Here is a 20,528-nt window from a genome sequence, read left to right on the forward strand (position 1 = left end):
GAGCTCTAAATATGTGCCAGACTCTGTGTTTAGACCTGAACTTATGAGGATGAAGAAAACAAGCACATAGCCTTGAGAAATGTGATCATTTATTTAGTATAAATTCCTCTAGCTGCACTAGTCATTTAAATTATAACCCATACCTGTAGCCTTCTTGGTAGCCATATTGAGTGCTTTCAAATCTGTTGAATTTATGATTGCCTTCTGATGAGCATGGCATGGAGAACTGGACACCGTATTTAAGATACAGTGGGGGAAAAAAGGCATAGAAAATCAATGGGACTCTGGCATCTTTTGATCTTAATTCATTGTACTTATTAATGCAGCCCTAATTTTTATATAAGCTGTCATTATTGGCTTATACTGCACTTTTTAACTAAAAGCCCTATCACTGTCTATTTTGAGTTGCTATCAAGCCAAATATTCCCAAATATTTTGTGCAAAATCCTATATTTGTACAGTTACTTCTTTAAACAAAAGATATTCTTCTTATCCTAGTTAAATATTTGCTTGTTAGATTTAGCCCATTGGTATCACCAATAAAGATATTTTAAGGTGTTGATTTTTGTCCTCTAATATATTAGCTATCCTTCCTAGGTTTATACCATCCTCATACTTAATCATTGTGGACTCATCCATGTCATTGATGAGATCGTTGATCAATGTCAAGTATAATCCCTGCAACTCATCACTCAAGACCTCCATTAATCAACACTCTTTGGGATGTTCAGTTAACTATTAACCCAGTCTACTATTATTTAGTGTGCATTCTCCAGTTCATCTGTGAACATTGTGGAAGACTTTGTCAAAATATTTTAGTGATATTGAGGTACACTGTGTTTGTGAGAAACCCTTGATTTACCAATCAAGTAACCCTGACAAGGAAGGGAATTCCTTGTTCTTGGTGAATCCTACAGCTTTTTTTCTCTTCCAGATATTCACACACAATATGTGCATTTAGATTTAATTATGCAAAATGAGACCTCTCTGTGGTTCAGTATAATACTAGGCACTTAATATCTGCATATTAAATACTTATTGACTGATATACTGCAGCTGTGAAATTAAGGTGGTCAATGGCACACAGCTCCTCAATATCCCAGTTAAGCAGCCTTGATTCCCAACAGGTATTCACCAATGCTTGTAGGACACTTTCATTGAGTTGTAGCCCATAGATCTACACAAAGAAGTTTCGAAACTCTCCTTACCCTCAAGGAACTTGGTCTAACAGCTGAAGCGATCTCATAAACAAATAATTAAAGTATAATGTGTTCCATTAGAATAGAGGTACATAAAGGACATATTATAAAAATTATAAATAAATTATAATTTATAATTTTATAATACTTATATATATATTATAAATATATATTATAAAAATATTATAAAAATTATAATATGGGAAAATAAAATTTGGGAAAGACCTGAGATGGTGTATCGGTCTTTCTAGGAATGTTGTTCAAATGTATTAATTTTTCAAAGCCTCAGTTTCCTCACTGTAAAATGAAGGAATGAGTATACCCTATTTCCTATGGGATTGTTTGTGGAATAAATGAAATTATCCCAGTGCCTGGTTTAATAAATATTGACTGTAATTATTTAATAAGGTCATTAGACTACATATTATTGGATGATATTATATATTATTGGGCTATAAAGAAAGTTATTGAACTAAATACAACTATTTAGGAAGGTGATTGATTATATCTAGCTGTTGACCCCTAAAGTCCTGGGTTTAGGAACCTGTTAGATTCTATCTGTTCATGGTCACATGGTTGATAGTTAATTCCTAATCCCATCCAAAACTCTTGCTGCTGTATTTCAATCATAAGAATTAAAAAGTAGAGACAGAAAAGAAAACAAGGGTTTAAAAGGCATGAAAACTAGAAAATGGCTCAGATTCTTTTAGATCAGTCATTTGCCACAGATTCACAGATTCACATCTGTCATGTGAAGAGCACAGCTATTACACACTACCTACTTTGTCAACTGCTTGTTAAAAATCATACCTACCTCATTAGATGTCCCTAAGCTTGCCATCAGAACTAACTGACGTTATCTTCCTGCTACTTGAATCTGTTTAGTTCCCACTTGAACTCAATAGTTGACTATTGAATATGACGAGCCCAGTTCCTGTGAGCTCCAGAAGTCCTATCCCATTTGGCTGTAAACAACCAAAAATTCAACTGATATATTTCTTTCACCCTTTAAAAAATTTAGGTGGTTCAGGCCTCATTAGTGACTTCTTTCCATTTTTTTCCTCTGTTTTCCCCAGTAGTTAGATTGTTTTTTCATGTTACATCATGATTCTAAGAACCCTGTTGCAACTGTAGGCTTCATGTCCACTTTCAAAGAAGAAAGGCACAAATAGCCAATGGAATATGCCAGTCAAGTCCATCCCTTTGAAAAAATTTCCCAGAAGACCCCAACACCTTCTCAATAGGAAAAACTATATTGAAAAGTCTCTTCCAGGTTCAAGAGGATATTGAGACATAGTATTTCATCCTCAGTAAACAAAGACAAGAGAGAAAGGAGTTGCAAGTAGCTTGTAGGGAGCCATCCCATTGCATCTACCACAAACAGATTACCCCTAGATGACTTTTCTGCTTTGTTTTTCACTTCCATTAATAATGCAAAAGTTATAGATTAATGCTACAGTGCACTCTGTTCAAATATATTATTAACTTCCTGTGGGAGGCTATCCTTATTATGTAGACCCTCTTTTATAGCTGAGACCAAAATATATCAGTCTGAGTAACTTCTAATATCACTTGAGTAAAGCAGGTGGGGGACATACATTCTTGGTTTTCATAACCACTGAAAAGTATGTTTTGGGAAATTCTAAGATCAGGGTGATGAAGGATAGAAAGAGTGTTAGTAGGAAAGCTTCCTAGCCAGGTGTGAACAGCTGGGTGTGAAAATATCTTGTGCTATTTGAACAATGCAGAATAATTGATATCTAGTTTCTTGATTCCAGAGATTTGGCACTTCATGGAGGCATGACTCAGTCATACACAGCTCGTGCCTCTGTTGGTGTTTGTCCCCAACCCCTTTCTAGTGATTTTTCCTTTTCCTTTTATTTTAGTTTAACGGCTTTTTGGTCTCATTTCTGACTCACAGTTTTGTGAGGCTGTGTGTAGGGACTTGAACAATAAATACAGGAGATGACTTGAAGATGTGTTTTTAGTTTCTACAAACAGAGCCAAAGTGATCTCATTTTACTTTGGGAATGCCAGTGACAAATGCCGTTTCCATAGAGAGTTAAAATTCATCAGTTGAACAAAGCAATCAGTTTTTTTCCTTAGAACATATTACCATCAATTTTTAAGTGACTTTTAAACAATAATGAGAAATCTCTTAATGAAAAAATCTCTATGACCAGATAAGTGCTAATAGTAACTGACATACCATTAACTCTACTTTCCTCCATCCCCTCTCTTTAAAACTTGATGTTCTCATTAATTTTTTTCTTTTCCATCTTCTGAGAGCCCTACTCTTGGGATTATGCTAGACTTGTGTCTGCCTAAGTTGTCAGCTTCCAGGGGTGACAAATGTAGATAACCTTCTCCTTTATTATACATGAGCTAGACCAGGGGGGTTAGTACTTAGTGACCATCCATCTGCAAGACCTCCACCCCCTTGCCATCTTCAACCACGGGTAGTAAGTGGACACGTTTGAGGAATGCTTGCCAAAGGGTTACTCTTATTTCTTAAAGCTGTCATTTAAGCACTGACTTAACTGTTTTTCAAACAAATGACCTGATCCTTAAGATATATTTATCTAACTTACCCAGTTTACCAAGAGGAGGTGGGAGGGAGTGTGCAGAATTTCTTTACACATATAAATAACACAAAAGAATAGAACAGAATATAGTCTTCTGTCCTCTTGAGGAATACAGCTGATATTTTGTAATATTAATGGTGGTATGCTATAATAAGGGTTGGCCAAAGATGCTATAGGAGCACTTGAGAGGGGCACTGAATGCAGATCTGGGTGGTCAAAGAAGGCTCTCTGAAGGAATCTAAGCAGAAATTTATTGAGCAGGTAGAAGAGCATGTGCAAAGAGCCAAAGAGAAAATATGGTGCATTTATGGAACTACATGTATCAGAATATATAGACTGTGGTACGTCAATTAGGCCAGCTGGAGGCAAGAAATGAAGGTCAACATAAGCCATACTCTTAAATGTCATTATCGTCTAAGATAAAACATTTAGTCTCTAGTTCAAGAGCAACAGGGAACCCTTGAAATAGGGATGTCATGTTCAGATTTGTGCTTTAGAAAGAGAACAGAAAACTTGGTGTTCTCATTAATTTTTTTCTTTTCCGTCTTCTGAGAGCCCTATTCTTGGGATTATGCTAGACTTGTCTGTAACTAAATTGTCAGCTTTCAGAAGTAACAAATGTAGATAACCTATGGGACACTGGAAGCTCAGAAAAATTAAGAAACTTGCCTATGGTGCCACAAGTAATAAGTTGGCATAGCCAGTGTTTCGACCCAGATATAAATCCAAAACCCATGCGTCAGCTTCCACCTATGCTGGGTTCTTCAAACTGCAGGTTGTAACTTATGAGTACACCCTGAAATCAATCAACATTTTTTTAAGAAAATAGGATAGAAAAGATCACTGCATAGCTTATAATAAGTGTAAGAATTATTTAGTAATTTTAATTAGATTCTATGTGTATGTAAAATGTACACATGTGTATATATATGGAGGGCATGTATGTAGCTGAGTACTGGGACATGATGCAAAATTCATTTGTTACTGTAGATTACAGTAAAAAATGGTCAAAGCCACTAAGCCCATGCAAAAAGTTTGCCTGTTGTTCCTCACCTGCCAGACATCCTTCTGTCCCTCATTCATTCATTCATTCATTCATTCATTCATTCCATTAAAAGAATATTAGATGCCTATCATGTACAAAGCACTCTACTCAAGGCTACGGAGGTACAAAGACGTATCGGAATCCTTGGGCCTTGACTTACCTCTCTGTAGTAGTGCTAGATTTGTGTTAATCTACCACACTTACTCCAGGCCTCTTGTGACCTGTGGTTTGCATTAATCTATTAGGCTAAGCCACATACCTTTTCATTACAGTCTTTGCTGATGTTAAACACAGATTCCAAAGTGCCCTCTTTATAATTTCTGTATTTAATGCAATGTGTAATCAGGTATAGGCCATTGTTAGGTCAATTGCTTTCCTGTATTTATCTTTTCAAACAATAAATAATCAGTGGGATGAGAAAGGGCAGTAAAAGATAGTTTTAATGTTAGTACTCATAAATATCCAACATCTTAGAGATGTTTTAATATTTATATGTGGTAGAATACCGTCCCCTCTGGAGACCTGACTGAGGATTGATATGAACCCATCCAGAAATAGAATTCAAGAGATGTAACTTTACACAGACTTTTAATTAATCCCGAGCAGGCACTCTGGATTCCCTCAAACTTGGTCATTACTCGGCCTCTCACTTTCCAAATTGCTAACATCTCTGAGCACAAGGCTAGGAGAAATATTCTCTTCAATGCAAATACAGTGGACTTTCTGTGCATCAAGGTCAGTAGGTGGTCTGGGCCTGAGCCAGAGCAAAGCCTGGCTGGATATTCTTATGCCACTTTCTCTACTGATTTTTTAGCTTCTCACTAGCTTAGTTATCTCATCTATAAAGTGAGCATAAGTATAGTGCCTACATAAGATTGTTACAGGGATTTAACTACATATATACATACTATATACAGATATATACAAAAAAAGCATCTGTCAGTTAATAAGAATCATTCAAGCTTAAGTTAATATTATATATGCTAGTATCTAGGCATTTACATCATTCTGTCATTAAGATTACTAGGAATCACCTAGGAATGAACTGAAGTTGGGTGGAAAATTCTAAACAGCTCTTTCTTCTCCATTTAGTAGTTTTTGTTTTTGTTTTTTCATTTGGTGGGTCAATATGACTTCATGTATTTTTATTTGCTTTTTTCATAACCATATGCTTATAGTTATTACATATAGTCACATTTTATATAGTCATAGTTATTGTTAACTCTTTATTCTGAACTTTTTATAAAGCCACAGGAAGTTGCAAATATAGTGCAGAGAAATCCCTGTACTCTTCACTAAGTTTTCTTAGTGAAGTCTAACTATAGTTACATCAATATAATTAATTATAGTATAATATGAAAACCAGGAATTTGACAAGATACAGAACTATTTAATCACCACAGAGATATTCCCCATGCTATCCCTTTATAGTTACACACCTTTCTTTCAACCATCCCCAACCCTCGGCAACCACTAATCTGTTTTCCAGCTCTATAATTCTGTCATTTCTAGAATGCTACCTAAATGGAATGAAATAAATAGGGAACAATGTAACCTCTGAGACTGGCTTTTTTCACATAACCTGTTGACCTTGAGATCCATCCAAGCTCTCGTAGGTATCAGTAGTTCATTCCTATTTATTGCTGAGTAATATTCCATGGTATGGATGCACCACAATTCGTTCAATCATTTACCTATTGAGAGAATTATAGTTGTTTCCAGTTTGGTGCTACTGCAAATAGAACTCTATAATCATCTGCAGGTTTTTGTGTGAACATAAGCTTTATTTCTTCTTTTTATATCTTTTGGGCCTTTAATTTCCTTTTCTTGCCATATTGCACTGGCTAGAATTTCCAGTACTATGTTGAACAGCAATGTGAGAACAAATATTCTTGACTTCTTCTTGATCTTAGGAGAAATGCATACGATCTCTCCCCCATTGAATATCATGCTACACTTAGGTTTTTATGTATATATATTTATCAAATTGAGGAAATTATCCTTGGTTTCTAGTTTTATGAGGGTTTTTTTTCATCATAAATGGATGTCGAGTTTTGTCAAATGATGTTTCTGCTTCATCTTATATGATCATATGATTTTTCTTTTCTAGCCTGTTAGCATTTTAGATTACATTTATGGTGTTACAAACATTGAGCCACCCTTGCATCCTGGAATAAAACATATTTGGTCATGATATGTAATTCTTTTTGTGTATTACTTAATTTCATTTGCTAATATTTTAATAAGAATTTTTACATCTATGTTCATGAAAGATATTGGTCTATTGTTTTGTTTTCTTTTGTTTTGTACTCTCATTGGGTTTGATACCAAGATTCATTGGCTTCATTGAATGGGAAGGGAAGTGTTACCTCTTTTTTTCTGGAGGACATTGTGTATAACTGGAGTTATTTCTTTAAACGTTTGGTAGAATTCTCCAGAGAAACCATCTAGGCTTAGAGATTTCTTTTTTGGGAGGTTTTTAATTATAATTCAATGTCCTTAATAATTACAAGACTACTCCAATTATGTCATGTTGTGTGAATCATGGTAGCTTCCCCTTTCCAGGAGTTGGTCCATTTAAGTTGTCAAATTTACATATGGAGTTGTTCCTAGCATTTCTTTATTGTTCTGTTGATAGAATGTTCCCTTCTTGAACCGCAGAGCCTGTTATATCACCCTCTGTTTCATTCCTGACATTTGTAATTTTTGTCCTCTCTCTTTTTTTGCCTTGTCAGTCTTGTTGGAGCTGTCAATTTGATTGACTTTTTTCAAATAACCAACTATTTATTTTGTTTTATTAATTTCCTCTATTATTTTTCTGTTTCCAGTTTTATTGATTACTGTTCTTTATTATTTCCTTCCTTATACTTGCTTTGTTGTTTTTTTTCTCTCTTTTTTCTAGTTTCTTAAATAAGGAGTTTAGATTTTGTATTTGGGACTTTCTTTTTTTCCTAATGGAGACATTTATGGAATGTTTCTAATGGAAACATTAATGCTATAAACTTCTCTCCAGCTCTGCTTTAGCTGTATCCTATGTATTTTGACATACTGTGCTTATATTTCATACAGTTCAATGTTTGTTTGTTTTTTAATTTTCCTTGAACCTTCTTTGATCCATGGATTATTTAGAAGTGTGTTGTTTCATTTCCAAATAATGGGAGATTTTCCTTTTTGTTGTTGTTGTTGATTTTATCACATTTTTGTCAGAGAATATGCTCTGTAGATTTTTTACTTTCTGTTTTAAAATTAAAATAACCTCCTATGGTTGTGGATGTATTCATTTCTCCTTTTAGTCTTGTCAACTTTTGCTTTCTATATTTTGAAGCTTGTTATTAGTTTCATAAAACTGTATGGTTGTCATGTATTCCTGGAGGATTGACCCTTTACTACATTATTAACCCTTTATTACATTATTCTTAGTAATGACTACTGCTTCAAAGTCTACTCTGCCTGATATTGATATAGTTGTACCATCTTTCTTTTGCTTAATATTTGTTTAGTATATATTTTTCATCTTTTTATTTTCAACATTTCTGGATCTTTACATTTAAAGTATGTCTTTTATGGGGCGCCTGGGTGGCGCAGTCGGTTAAGCGTCTGACTTCAGCCAGGTCACAATCTCGCGGTCCGGGAGTTCGAGCCCCGCGTCAGGCTCTGGGCTGATGGCTCAGAGCCTGGAGCCTGTTTCCGATTCTGTGTCTCCCTCTCTCTCTGCCCCTCCCCCGTTCATGCTCTGTCTCTCTCTGTCCCAAAAATAAATAAACGTTGAAAAAAAAAATTTTTTTTAATAAAGTATGTCTTTTATAAAGAGGCATATAATAGATTTTGTTTTGATATCCAGTCAATTTATATTTTAATTGTAGTATTTAGTTGTTTTACACTTAATGATACTACAGATATAATTTGGTTTAAATCTCTAACTTACTCTCTATTTTCTATTTTTCCACCTATTCTATGTTTATTTTTCTCTCCTTTTTTTCCTTTTTTAAAATGTTTTAACCAAGAATTTTATATGAGTCAATTTTATGTAACCTCTGTGAGTTTGTTATGCATTCTTCTACCCTCCTTTTAGTTCCTTTAATACTCAAAAGATGCATTCTTCATTTATTGTATTTCAAAATAAAGTAGTGTAGTAAAACCTTAGTTTGTGAGCATAATTCGTTCTAGAAACATGCTTGTAATCCAAAGCACCTGTATATCAAAATGAATTTCCCCATAGGAAATCATGGAAACTCAGATGATTCATTCCAAATATTCATATAAAGATGATACAATACTGTGATATAACACAAAATAATAAAGAGAATGCAAAATATGAAGAAAAATAAACAAACCTGCACTTACCTTTAAAAACTTTCGTGGCTGGTGTGAGGGAGACAAGAAAGAAGAGGGTTACTGTGTAGGACGACTTTCACTATCACTAACAGAATCACTGCTATCTGTTGGCTCCGTGGAATCTTTTTATGCATGGGGACCATTGTATATGCTCACTCAGATGTTGACTACAGTACAGTATTAATAAACTCTTGTCATATACTATATTAAGTTTAACTGACAATAAGGCAGCAGAGGAAAGAGTCTATATCTGCAGTCAGCCTGACCTAGAATGAAGCAAAGAATTCCTAAGTTTACTCTTCTATGGAAAAGCAAAGGACTGTCCATAGATGCTTTGAAGTGACAAAAAATACACCAGTTCCAGTTGTGGGCACCTTCCAAAGTTCTGAAAAATCACTGATTTCTACCTAACACAGCAGTCTGAGGTGAAGCATCAAAGCGTGGGAGATGATCACCCACAATCCCGCAGCAAGAGAGAGTGACAAGAACCATTGGTTCAGTTGTGATCATGTGACGTTCAGCATCACATACTACTTGTATTGCAAGACATCACTCATTTATCAAGTTAAAATGTATTATAAATGTTTGCTCATCTTGCAGAACACTTGCAGAACAAGTTACTCACAATCCAAGGCTTTATTGTACTTTTTTCATTTCCTAAACAATGTGTAGAACTTGGAATACTTCAACAACATTTAATCCCTCCTATTTTTTAGGCTATATTTTCATGTATTTTAAATATACATATGTTTTGAACCATAAAGTGCACTGTAATTATTGTTTTATATGGTAACTATTTAACTCTATCTATTTCTTTCCTTCTGGGTATCTTTATTTCCTTCTGGATATCTTTGCTGCCATCTAGAATATTATTCCTTTTAACCTTTATGACTTCCCTAGTATTTCTTGTAATGTAGCACATCTTCTCAGTTTTTATTTCCTTTAAAAAATGTTTTTTTTAATTTTATCTTTACTTCTTGAGAGTATTTTCTCTGGGTATCTAGTTATCAGATCTTTTTCTTCTTTCAACATTTTAAAAATAGCATTCCATTGTTTCTGGCTTTCCGTGTCTTCACCAAAGTCTGTTGTCAGTTACTCCTTTGAAGATAATGTACCTTTTTGTCTTCACTTGCTTTAAAGTTTTCCCCTGTCTTTGGTTTTCAGCAGTTTTACTAAAATGTGCTTTACATGTGTGTGCATGTGCATACATGTTGTTGTGTTTAAAACTGGGTAAGGGTTTGTAGAGCTTCTTAAATCTATCTTTCATCAATTTTGGAAAATTCTCAGCCAATATCTCTTCAACTGTTGTTTCTGTCCAATTCTCTCTTTTTTTGGTACTCTAATGATGCAAAAATATTAGATCTTTTTATACAGGTACATGTTTTTTTCTCTCTGTTCTGTGCTTCTTCTTTTTTTTAAACCTTTGATCCAGTTTGGTTATTTTTGAATGCCTTGTCTTCCAGTGTACTGATCTTGCCTTCATCTGTGTCCAGTCTTCTATTAAACCCATCTATTGAGCTCTTATTTTTAGTTATGGTAGTTTTCAGTTTTAACATGTCCATTTAATTTACCCTGAGATTATACTTCTGTGATGAAATTCTCCATCTTGTCATCTTTTTATTGACTATATCAATTACAGTTATTTTGAGACCATGCCTAATCATAGAAGTATCTTAATTAGCTATTGTTTGATTTTCCACTTTGTTTTCAGTCCTTTGGTCCTATCTCCTGTTGTACACTGACTGAATGCTCGATATAGTGCTTGAAAATTGTAGAAATAATGTCAGGCCAACGTTATTTTTCCAGAGAGGACTTATTTTGTTTCTGCCAGGCAGTTTAGGGCCATATTGATTTATTCTCATCTGAGATTTAGATGACTGGAAGCTGGATTTTAGTTGTTGTAAAGGGTACTCTATTTGTCGTTTACCTGTACTCCTGGGATGTATTTTTTGTTTTCCTAAGTATAAATCTGAGTTGTTTACCAGACCCTTCTTTCTAAGTAGACCATGGACTCTAATTTCTATCTTGCCAATCTTATAAGAATGTCAAAATCTCTTCTTAGTCTCCAAGTCCCTTAGCCTTTAAGCTCTTCTCATTTTTTCTTTTTTTTTTTTTTAGCATCTGATTCTATGCCACTTATGAATTAGCAAAAAACTTGCAGAGAAAAGTACCACAGAATATTAAGCTTGATTCAGTGTGCTTATCTACATGTCAGAATCAATCTTGGTCCCTCAAGTTCTGGCTCCTTTCATTCTCCAATGCCTTCGAGCAGGTTTTTTCCTCATGTTTGTCCAGCTATTCTGGTTCTTCTCATGAAAGTGAGAATGCAGCAAACTATTCTACCATTATCAAAAATGGAACTCCCATATCCATTTTTAATGTTAAGTGTTAATGTTATGACAATGTAAATTTATAGTTAATACACTTTGTTATTAATGGACTTAACATACTACTATATATGAAGGCCACATGTATAGGATCTGGTACAGAGCAGGCACTCATAAACAATTTCAGATTTGAATTTAAATATAAACTGATTTGGGGCAAGGTGTAGAAGACATTGGTCATTAGCATTAGCATTCAGTGTTTTTCATGTTGGTCTTTCTTGTTGATGCCCCACAGAAGAGCAGTCACTCTATGCCCTTGAGCATTGGTCTTGTGAACCTTTACATTAATAGCATTTCCAAACAGTGTCTCTCCCTACCATGCTCTCACTCAGAGACCCTCCAGGCCATCGTCACCATTTCAGTGACCATGTTGAGCAAGAGGAAGGATAGGTTTGTTTTCTCTTGCAGTTAATGTCTCCGTTCTTCCATAAAAAGAATTAATCCAGTGGCGCTCCACTTCTACCATGGCTTCTGCTTGCTGCAGCTTTGTTCCTGCCTTTTTATTTTGATAGTGAGGCCGGTATTGGTGAAAGCTGGCAAATGTCTTAAAAATTGGTTTTTCTGGGGACTTAAGTGAGCAAAAATTGAGAAATGCCAAGAACAAGAAGCAGATATAGATCTAAGTGTTTTAGAACTTTGGGACATTATAGTACCAAAAGGCTTGTAATGTGCCTTATTCCAGTTTAGAGCCTGGAAAACAACTTTCACAAGCGTATGTGATTTCCAAGTCTCAAAACCGATTTACTGGGAAGCAAAAAATGTAAAGCAGTAGACTTCAATGGTGATTTTCATATCATTTGAGTCTATACTTTTGAAGAGGCTCAGTTCATAAATTTCCTTTTGGGTCTTTTTTGTCTGTGAGAGGATTTCTCCAAACTTAACTATTATCAAATAAAGTATGTCCAGAATCTGTTCAGATGTGGGTTTTAGGCTCTAGAAGCATATTTATGAGGATTTTCAAGACTAAGGTTGAGGGAAGTGATGATGATAGTGATGGTATCTAATAATAGTATTCATTGAGCAGTTAATATATTCTCAGTATTAAGACCTTTTGCATATATTGTGTTGCCCCTTGAACAGTATTTAACTGTCAGTTTATTACTTGTCTTGAGATGATTATCTTTCTTCTAGTGGTCAAAGCATAGAATTTGAAGTTGGATATAAATCGTAGGTGTAAATCTGAATTCTACCACTCTGTGGTCCTTGACTAGAATATCTAACATCTCAGAGCCTCTCTTCACCTCCAGGGTAAAAAATGATACCATGTCTCATAGAATTTTTAGATACTTGAAGAGTTAATGCAGCTCAAACCTATAATACTAGCTGTCTCATATTAAGTGCTCAAACAAATGTTAGCCATTTCTTTTCTCATTTTTCTGCCACTGTTGGTTAAGATGCCCTTTCCTTTACTAGATCCATCAGGCAAGGAAGTAGAAAATAGAAATATCTAAAAAATATAAGAAAAGGGGATTACCGCTGATGATGTATGAGGAAACATGGTTCTTTAATACTCATTTGAATTCCATATAATTTATGATTTAATAACTCCCCATTCGGCCTTTCCACCCAGGGACGTGTCCATATGGCATTGTTTTGTGTTCCCATTGTTGCTTCACGGGAACCTTTCACAAGTTTGCAGGAGCCCTTAATGTCCTGCAAATGAAGGAGGAGATTGTCCTCAAATTCCTTGCAACAGGAACCCACTTAGGTGGCACCAACCTTGACTTGCAGATGGAAGAGCACATCAATAAAGAAAAGTGGTGGTGTCTACCATAAATCTGAAGGGAACCTGGGAGAAGTCTCTGCTGGCATTCCATGCCATTGTTGCCATTGAAAACCCGGCTAATGTAAGTGTCATGTCATCCAGGAATACTGGCCACTGAGCTGCGCTGAAGTTTGCTGTTGCTACTAGAACCACTCCTGTTGCTGGCCACTTTGCTCCTGGAACCTTCACTAACCAGATCCAGGCAGCCTTCTGAGAGCCAAGGCCTATGGTGGTTCCTGATGCCAGGGCTGACTACCAGCCTCTCATAGAGGCATCTTATGTTAACCTGCCTACCATTGGTCTGTGTAACTGACTCTCCCCTGTGCTTTGTGGACATTGCCATCCCTGAACAACAAGGGAGCTCACTCAGTGGGTCTTATGTGGTGGATGCTGACCTGGGAAGTTCTGCACATGCATGGCACCATTGCCCATGAACACCCTTGGGAGGTCATGCCTGATCTCTACTTCTACAGAGATCCTGAGGAGATTGAAAAGGAAGAGCAGGCCACTGCTGAAAAGGCTGTGTCCAAGGAGGAATTTCAGGGTGAATGGACTGCTCCTGCTCCTGAGTTCATTGCTACTCAACCTGAAGTTGCAGGCTGGTCTGAAGACATGAAGTTCCCTACTGAAGACTGGAGTGCTCAGCCCCCCCAACTGAAGACTGGTCTATACCTCCCACTGCTCAGACCACTGAATGCTTAGCAGCAACCACTAAGTGGTCTTAAGCTGCTCTTCCACAAAGGCAAACAAATTGGAAATAAGGTTGACAGAAAAGAAACAGTTTCTTAAATAAATAAAAAAATCCCCATTCGTTCAACAAATATTTATTGAGTGAGATTTGGACAAAGTCCTTAATGTCATGGAACTTATGATCTACTAGAGAAGACAAATATTAAATTCTCCTTAATCATAAGTACTACCAAGGAGAAGCACCAGGTGCTAGAAACATATTTGACATTGTGAAGGATCAAGGAAAGATTAGCTGAGAAAGTGACATTTAAGTTGGGACTTGAAGAGTGAGTAGCCAAGAGTAGTTTGGTGGTGAAAGGCAAATGAAAGCATTGCAGACAGAAGAGCAGCATGGGGAGAAATCCTGATGTGGAAAGGCTGGCATGTGGGAAGAAGGAAAGAAGTTTCTCTTGCCAACACCAGGCAGAGAACAGAGGATGAGTTAATCAGTCTGTATGGTACCTTTTCTTCCATACGGCCCAAGAGGTATGCCGTAGCACAGATCACAATATAGAAAAGGTTCCCCGTTTTCTTCACCACATCTCAGGGCACCCATCATTCTCAGCCTATTCAGGGACATGCATCCTCACTCCCAGAAATCTAACCCATTTCCAACCCCTCACTTACTCTCAGGGCTAGGAGACGCCTTATTAATCTGACACATGTATGCTTCTGCAGTCAAAGATCAACGTTTAAGTATCCATGGTAATGGTTTTCAAATGTGAGCTTTGCATCAGAATCACCTAGAGGGCTTGTTGAACCACCAAGTTCCTGACTGAGTAGTTCTGAAGTGGAGCCCTAAAATTGACATTTCTAACAAGCTGCCCATGGCACTGATACTGGTGGCCCGGGTTCCGTACTTGGTTGAGTCACTAGGTTAAGTTTTCTTCCTTCTTTCAACAATTTGACAGTCGCCTTTACTTTCTTAACTCAAAGGAAAATGCTCAGGGAGTTTTTGAAAGGGAAAATACTAAAATCAAAACTAAACTCTGTGGGTGACTGCACATTGGCCTAACAAGACTGTACCTTTTTGTGAGCAAGACTTACCTTTAATATCTGCATTCCCAGAGGTTAGCACATAGTAGGTACCCAATACATGTTTATTAGATGAATTGATGATCAGTGAAGGAATCACAGAATGGATGTAGCTTAGTGAATTTTATACATTGTTCTTTGGAAAGCTATCATGATTCCTTTCAGCCTGAAAGGTCTTCCAGGAGGCTAAATTGTCATTCTCTTGGAATCCAGCCTCAGAAATTGCAGAGTCAAGATATGCTTGTATTTTAAGTACTTACTTGGATTAAAAGCTGAATTGCTAACAGGATTACAAAATGCCAAGTTTGCTGAGATTCAAATTGTTTATGCGCATGTTTGGTTCTAAGTTCTTTCCTCAATCAGTACATTTATGTTTCTAATTACAGTCAATGTTTGTTTGGTTGTGGGTTGTTTTTTTTTTTTTGACACCTGCACATGAATTCTCAGTCAAAACGAGCTTCAGTAATTTGCACAGGTATAATATAACTAAAACGAGGCTCATAACCACCGATGTGTCTCCTACACTACGTGTTTAATGAATTCAGAGGTGTTGTACCTCAATTCACATTGTGATTCAGAAAATGGTCTGCTATTTTTCCCATTTTCACTCCCACAGTGTTGTAAAACATTTTTAATAAACCCTCTAACAATTTTCCTCATTCCAGGAGCATGGAGTTTTAGTAGATGATGCAACACAACTTTCATTTGTGATTATTTTTAGGCCTGTCCTTGGAATCTCTGTATTTGGACACAAGAAAAAGAAAAATGCCCAAGATTACCATAATTCTCCAAAATATAATGTTTATTACTGCCACCAATCAAATCAATTACAGACTCATAGTCTAGTCCCTAAAGACTGGAGCTGGTTTTGATGGGGGTTATCCATCAAATCTCAGCTATGACCCAGGCACTGGCTCATGGGTCAAAGCCTTCCTGTTCTATGATGAACCATCCTGAACAATTCTGTGCCCAGTTTTTAGCTTGGACCTCGACCCCAGCTGACACCTGTAAAATTGCAAGTAATTTCTCTGTAGGCTCTAATAATCAGAGGCCTAGTTAGAGAAAAAGTCATTTTAGCATCAGCTGACAATTATTTTTTTGCCCTGAATATCTTTCCCTGCCCTCTTATTTGGTTTGAACTGACTCACCTAATTGGGGTCAACCACGGGAAAGGAATATGCTGCTGGATTTGTTGTTTCTGAATGCCCAGTGCTAAAGAATGTCTTGGGGATGACCTCTCTTATTTTTCTTAAAAGATGAAAGTTGAAGAATTTGAACAATGCATGCATAATATCATTGCAAGAGTAAAATCAACAAGGGGAACTCAACCGGTCTGAGGACCATTCTCGCACCTGTATCACCTTTGGGCATCCAGAGTACTTGTGGCCTGGCCAAGGCACTGCATTCAAGCCCTTCAAAAGACAGCAGAATGATGTCAGTGTTAACATTTCACTGCACATTAATTCTTGAGGAAAAAAAAACTGTCATTTAATTTAAGTGCTTATATGCATATGGTTAATTAAGAAGCCAAAATTGGCTATAAGCTTGGTAAGTTCTAAGAACAGGGAGAGAGAGATCATTATGCTTCTGCTCATGGTTAGCTATTTGTGAACCAGCTGATAATGTGCAAAATTAAGATTTCGTAAGTGGCATTTTAAATGAATGGTTAATGGCTGAAGATTAATTAAACAGTCAGAGTTGCTGAAGAAAAGCTGTTAAAAAATTATGTTTATAGGCCAGTCACTTGCATGCTGAACTGAAATCCTGATAGACTGTGGCCTTTCTGTTTACCAAGAGAGCATTTTCACAAAGCAGGCCTCCTGAAGGAGGAAAACCCACCCTTCTCACACACCATGCAGCCGTAACGGTAGCCTCAGGGATGTTCCTTTGGAATAAAAGCTACCAAGTAGGAAAATGGACTAGTGCTAAGTGTTAGATTGAAGGGATCTGCACTAAAACCTTCATCTCAGGTAGCCAGCCATATTTTCTTTCTTTTCTACGTGTTGCATGGTTCTGAGTTAGAGTAGGTAAAACCCATGGGGTTTTTAAGAAGCCATTCTAATTCTGTGAGAGAGGCCAAGATTTGCAGTATATTGTTTTCAACCTGCAGTGGATACTTCTTTTTTTTTTTTTTAATGTGTATTTCTTTTTGAGAGAGAGAGAGACAGAGTGCGAGGGGGAGAGGGACAGAGAGAGAGGGAGACACAGAATCTGAAGCAGGCTCTAGGCTCTGACCTGTCAGCACAGAGCCTGATGTGGGACTCGAACTCACAAACCACGAGATCATGACCTGAGCTGAAGTCAGACGCCTAACCCACTGAGCCACCCAGACAGTTTTCTCTCTCTTTTTTTTTTTTCAAGTTTATTTTACTTATTTTGAGAGAGGGAGAAAGAGAGAGAGAAAGAGAGAGAGAGAGAGATCATAGGAGGGGCAGAGAGAATCTCAAGCAGGTTCCTCATTGTCAGCATGGAGCCCGATGTGGGGCTCAAACTCACGAACTGTGAGCTCATGATCTGAGCCAAAATCAAGAGTCAGTTGCCCAATCAATTGAGCCACCCTGGCACTTCTCAAAGGCTCTTTTAACTGCCTTCCCATCTGTGCAATTAAATGGCCACCCCACTCCTCTTCTGAATCAGGTGTCCATGTGTGCCTGTGCAACAACCGTGCCCTGGCCTCAGGGACCGTGTTGTCTCGTGGAGGAGACACAGGCATGTGAACAAGTAAATCACAGCCATGCTAAGGACAGTTAGAGTGGTCAAGGAGGGGAGCTGGGAACCTCGGGGTGGAGGGCAGTCGGGCGTGTATTTTCCGATAAGTTGGAAAGGAAATTAATTCTGCCTGTTTTTTAAGAAAACATGAACATTAAAGATAATTTTTCTTTTGAGTTCATTCAATTGCCTGCTTCCAGGCAGAAGACCCAAATCATGTAGGCCAGACAGTTGTGTCTCCTGTTTAAAAGTTCCCTAGAGATAGAAATCCTGCAGCCTCCCTTGGTATCCTGTTCCAGTGTTTAATCACCCTTCCAATCAAGAAGTTAATCCCATTTCCTCTTCTCCAGCCTTCTTTGGCTTGGTGAAACCTGGAAAACACCCATGAGACCCTTGGAGGTCTTGAAAAGTTAATTAGTCGACACTGGGCTGCTCTAGGTTCAACAGTGTACCTTATAATGCTGAGGCTGTGTACCTGCACCATTGCAATGGTAGGATTTTGTTATATTTCTAGTAAGTCAAATAGTTCTCCTCCTCGTCTATGGACAATGAGAGCAATTTGACATTTCAGCATGTTTTAAAGAAGTTGTTTTGCTGCATTTACATATACATATTTAGTTAAATGCAACTGAAGTTTGGCCTAATGTCACTCAGAAACCAAACTATGTATGTTGATAAGAAATAAAATTAATGGGGCGCCTGGGTGGCGCAGTCGGTTAAGCGTCCGACTTCAGCCAGGTCACGATCTCGCGGTCTGTGAGTTCGAGCCCCGCGTCAGGCTCTGGGCTGATGGCTCAGAGCCTGGAGCCTGTTTCCGATTCTGTGTCTCCCTCTCTCTCTGCCCCTCCCTCGTTCATGCTCTGTCTCTCTCTGTCCCAAAAATAAATAAACGTTGAAAAAAAAAAAAAAAAAGAAAGAAATAAAATTAAGGATTATGAATAATAATAGCCAACACTACACATTATTAAGAATTTGCTATGGCACATGCTGTAGTGATTGCTTTGCATGTATCACCTCACCTTCTGACCACCTGACCAGGTGGTACTAGGACTGTCCCCAAGGTTCAAATGAGGAACCCTAGTTGCAGAGAAGACAAGGAACTGGCCTGATATCATCAGGGCCGGGCCAAGATTTACACCTAGTTACCCGGAACACAGAGCCTAGACACTTAACCACTGTGCTATGTTGACTATCGAATTCTTTTTTAAAACTTATTTTTCTTTCTCTGGAATCCTATTTCATTTTTGTTCCCCTATGTGCAAAAAGTCCAAATCTATAACCTTGCCTTGGGGGAGGTAATAGTGCTGCTGACTAACAGTCCCCAGGCCAGAGGCAATTCTTGCTGCAATTATGGGCGTTTGAGTGGCAAGCCCCTTCTGCTTTAAGAAAGGCATCAGTGGTTCACGTGAGAAAAACTGATAATTCAAAGCTTTTCCATTCTGGTAAAAATCAGCTTGATGCGAAAGGAAAGAAAATAGGTACTTCCGGGAGAAAACCGGTGCCATGGAAAGGACGGGGTGAAAACCTGTTTGTAGACGCCAGAAGCATCTGGGGAGCAGTGATGTCCAATAATTGCAGCTAAAAGCTGCATTAATTGACCAGTGATGGGTAGGAAGCTACCTCCAACCAGGATCCCCAACTCGCTGGTGCTCTTTTCATAAGCAAAGTAAGATGCGGGAGGTCACCTTCCTTGGGGTTCTCCATACAGAAAGGAAGCAGCTGTGACAGAGACTGTATTTCTACAAAGGCAAAGCTTGGCTTTTCAAGCACTGCGTGCGAACCACCAGGGGATCTTGTTAAGATGCAGATTTTGATTCCAGAGGGCCAAGGTGGGCCTGAGGTTCTGCATTTCTAACAAGCTCCCGGTGCAGCTCGCCCTGCTGGCCCCGGGACCACACTGTGACTAGCGAGGGTGCAGACCAGAAAAAGGCAGTGCTTCGTTGGCATTGTTTTAATCATTTAAAATAAATATGCAGCAAATCTTTTTAAGACCTTCTGAAGTTTCAGCTGTCGTGTCGTCCTATCAGTGAGATGGCCAAGAAGGCTCATGCCTTAATGGGCCAGAACATCCCACAGCCTCGCTCGGGCTCTGTTTCCTGGAAGGGAGAGTATGACTTTCTTTGGTCATGCTGGTTTTGTGACTGCCGCCCTGGGCCTGCAGCAGGGTCCCTGTTTTGACCTCTTGCTGCTCTCTGAGAAGCCGCTTGCGCTTTAGCAACATGCTCTGATGCTCCGTCTCCACATATAAGTAGACATAAATTTGGATTTCTTTTCTCGACAAACCTGCCAAGAAAAGGTTTTTCATTGCAAATAACTAATCCATGTTTCACACCACACCCCATTCAATTAAGAGTCTCAATGGCTCTATTTATCCCATCATTTGATATAAAGGCCATTATATTAAAATCATGTATTATTTGTGGATTGGTAATATTTTAACTAGATATTAACTTCTCTGATAAAGGATATCATCCCCGTTGACCTGCACCCGAAACTAGTTTGCATGAAAGTTTAGAGTATGTGCTTTTGGGTGTTTTTGTTTGAATGCCAGTATTTGAGATTAAATTATTTATTCCCTTTTTTTGAACAACAACAACAACAACAAAAGTTGATACCACTAGAACCATTTATAACTGTGAAAGAAAGAAAACAAGAAATTTTTTTCTGGAGGTTGGGTTGCATCTCAGTGTGTTTATTAATTGTGGGAAAATGCCACTGAGTTGTAACAAATGGGAAGAT

At 37.7% G+C, this 20,528-nt stretch overlaps 1 protein-coding gene and 1 pseudogene across 2 annotated transcripts in view; both read left to right on the forward strand.

Annotated features, from left to right (window-relative positions):
• The window catches only part of PARD3B (par-3 family cell polarity regulator beta), a 1,020,722-nt gene that overhangs the window by 863,661 nt on the left and 136,533 nt on the right, over positions 1–20,528 (forward strand). The gene's annotated exons all lie outside the window — the stretch shown is intronic.
• Positions 13,196–14,021, forward strand: LOC122481678 (annotated as a pseudogene).

Source organism: Prionailurus bengalensis, chromosome C1 (genome assembly GCF_016509475.1).
Source record: "Prionailurus bengalensis isolate Pbe53 chromosome C1, Fcat_Pben_1.1_paternal_pri, whole genome shotgun sequence".
Taxonomy (NCBI): Eukaryota; Metazoa; Chordata; class Mammalia; order Carnivora; family Felidae; genus Prionailurus; species Prionailurus bengalensis.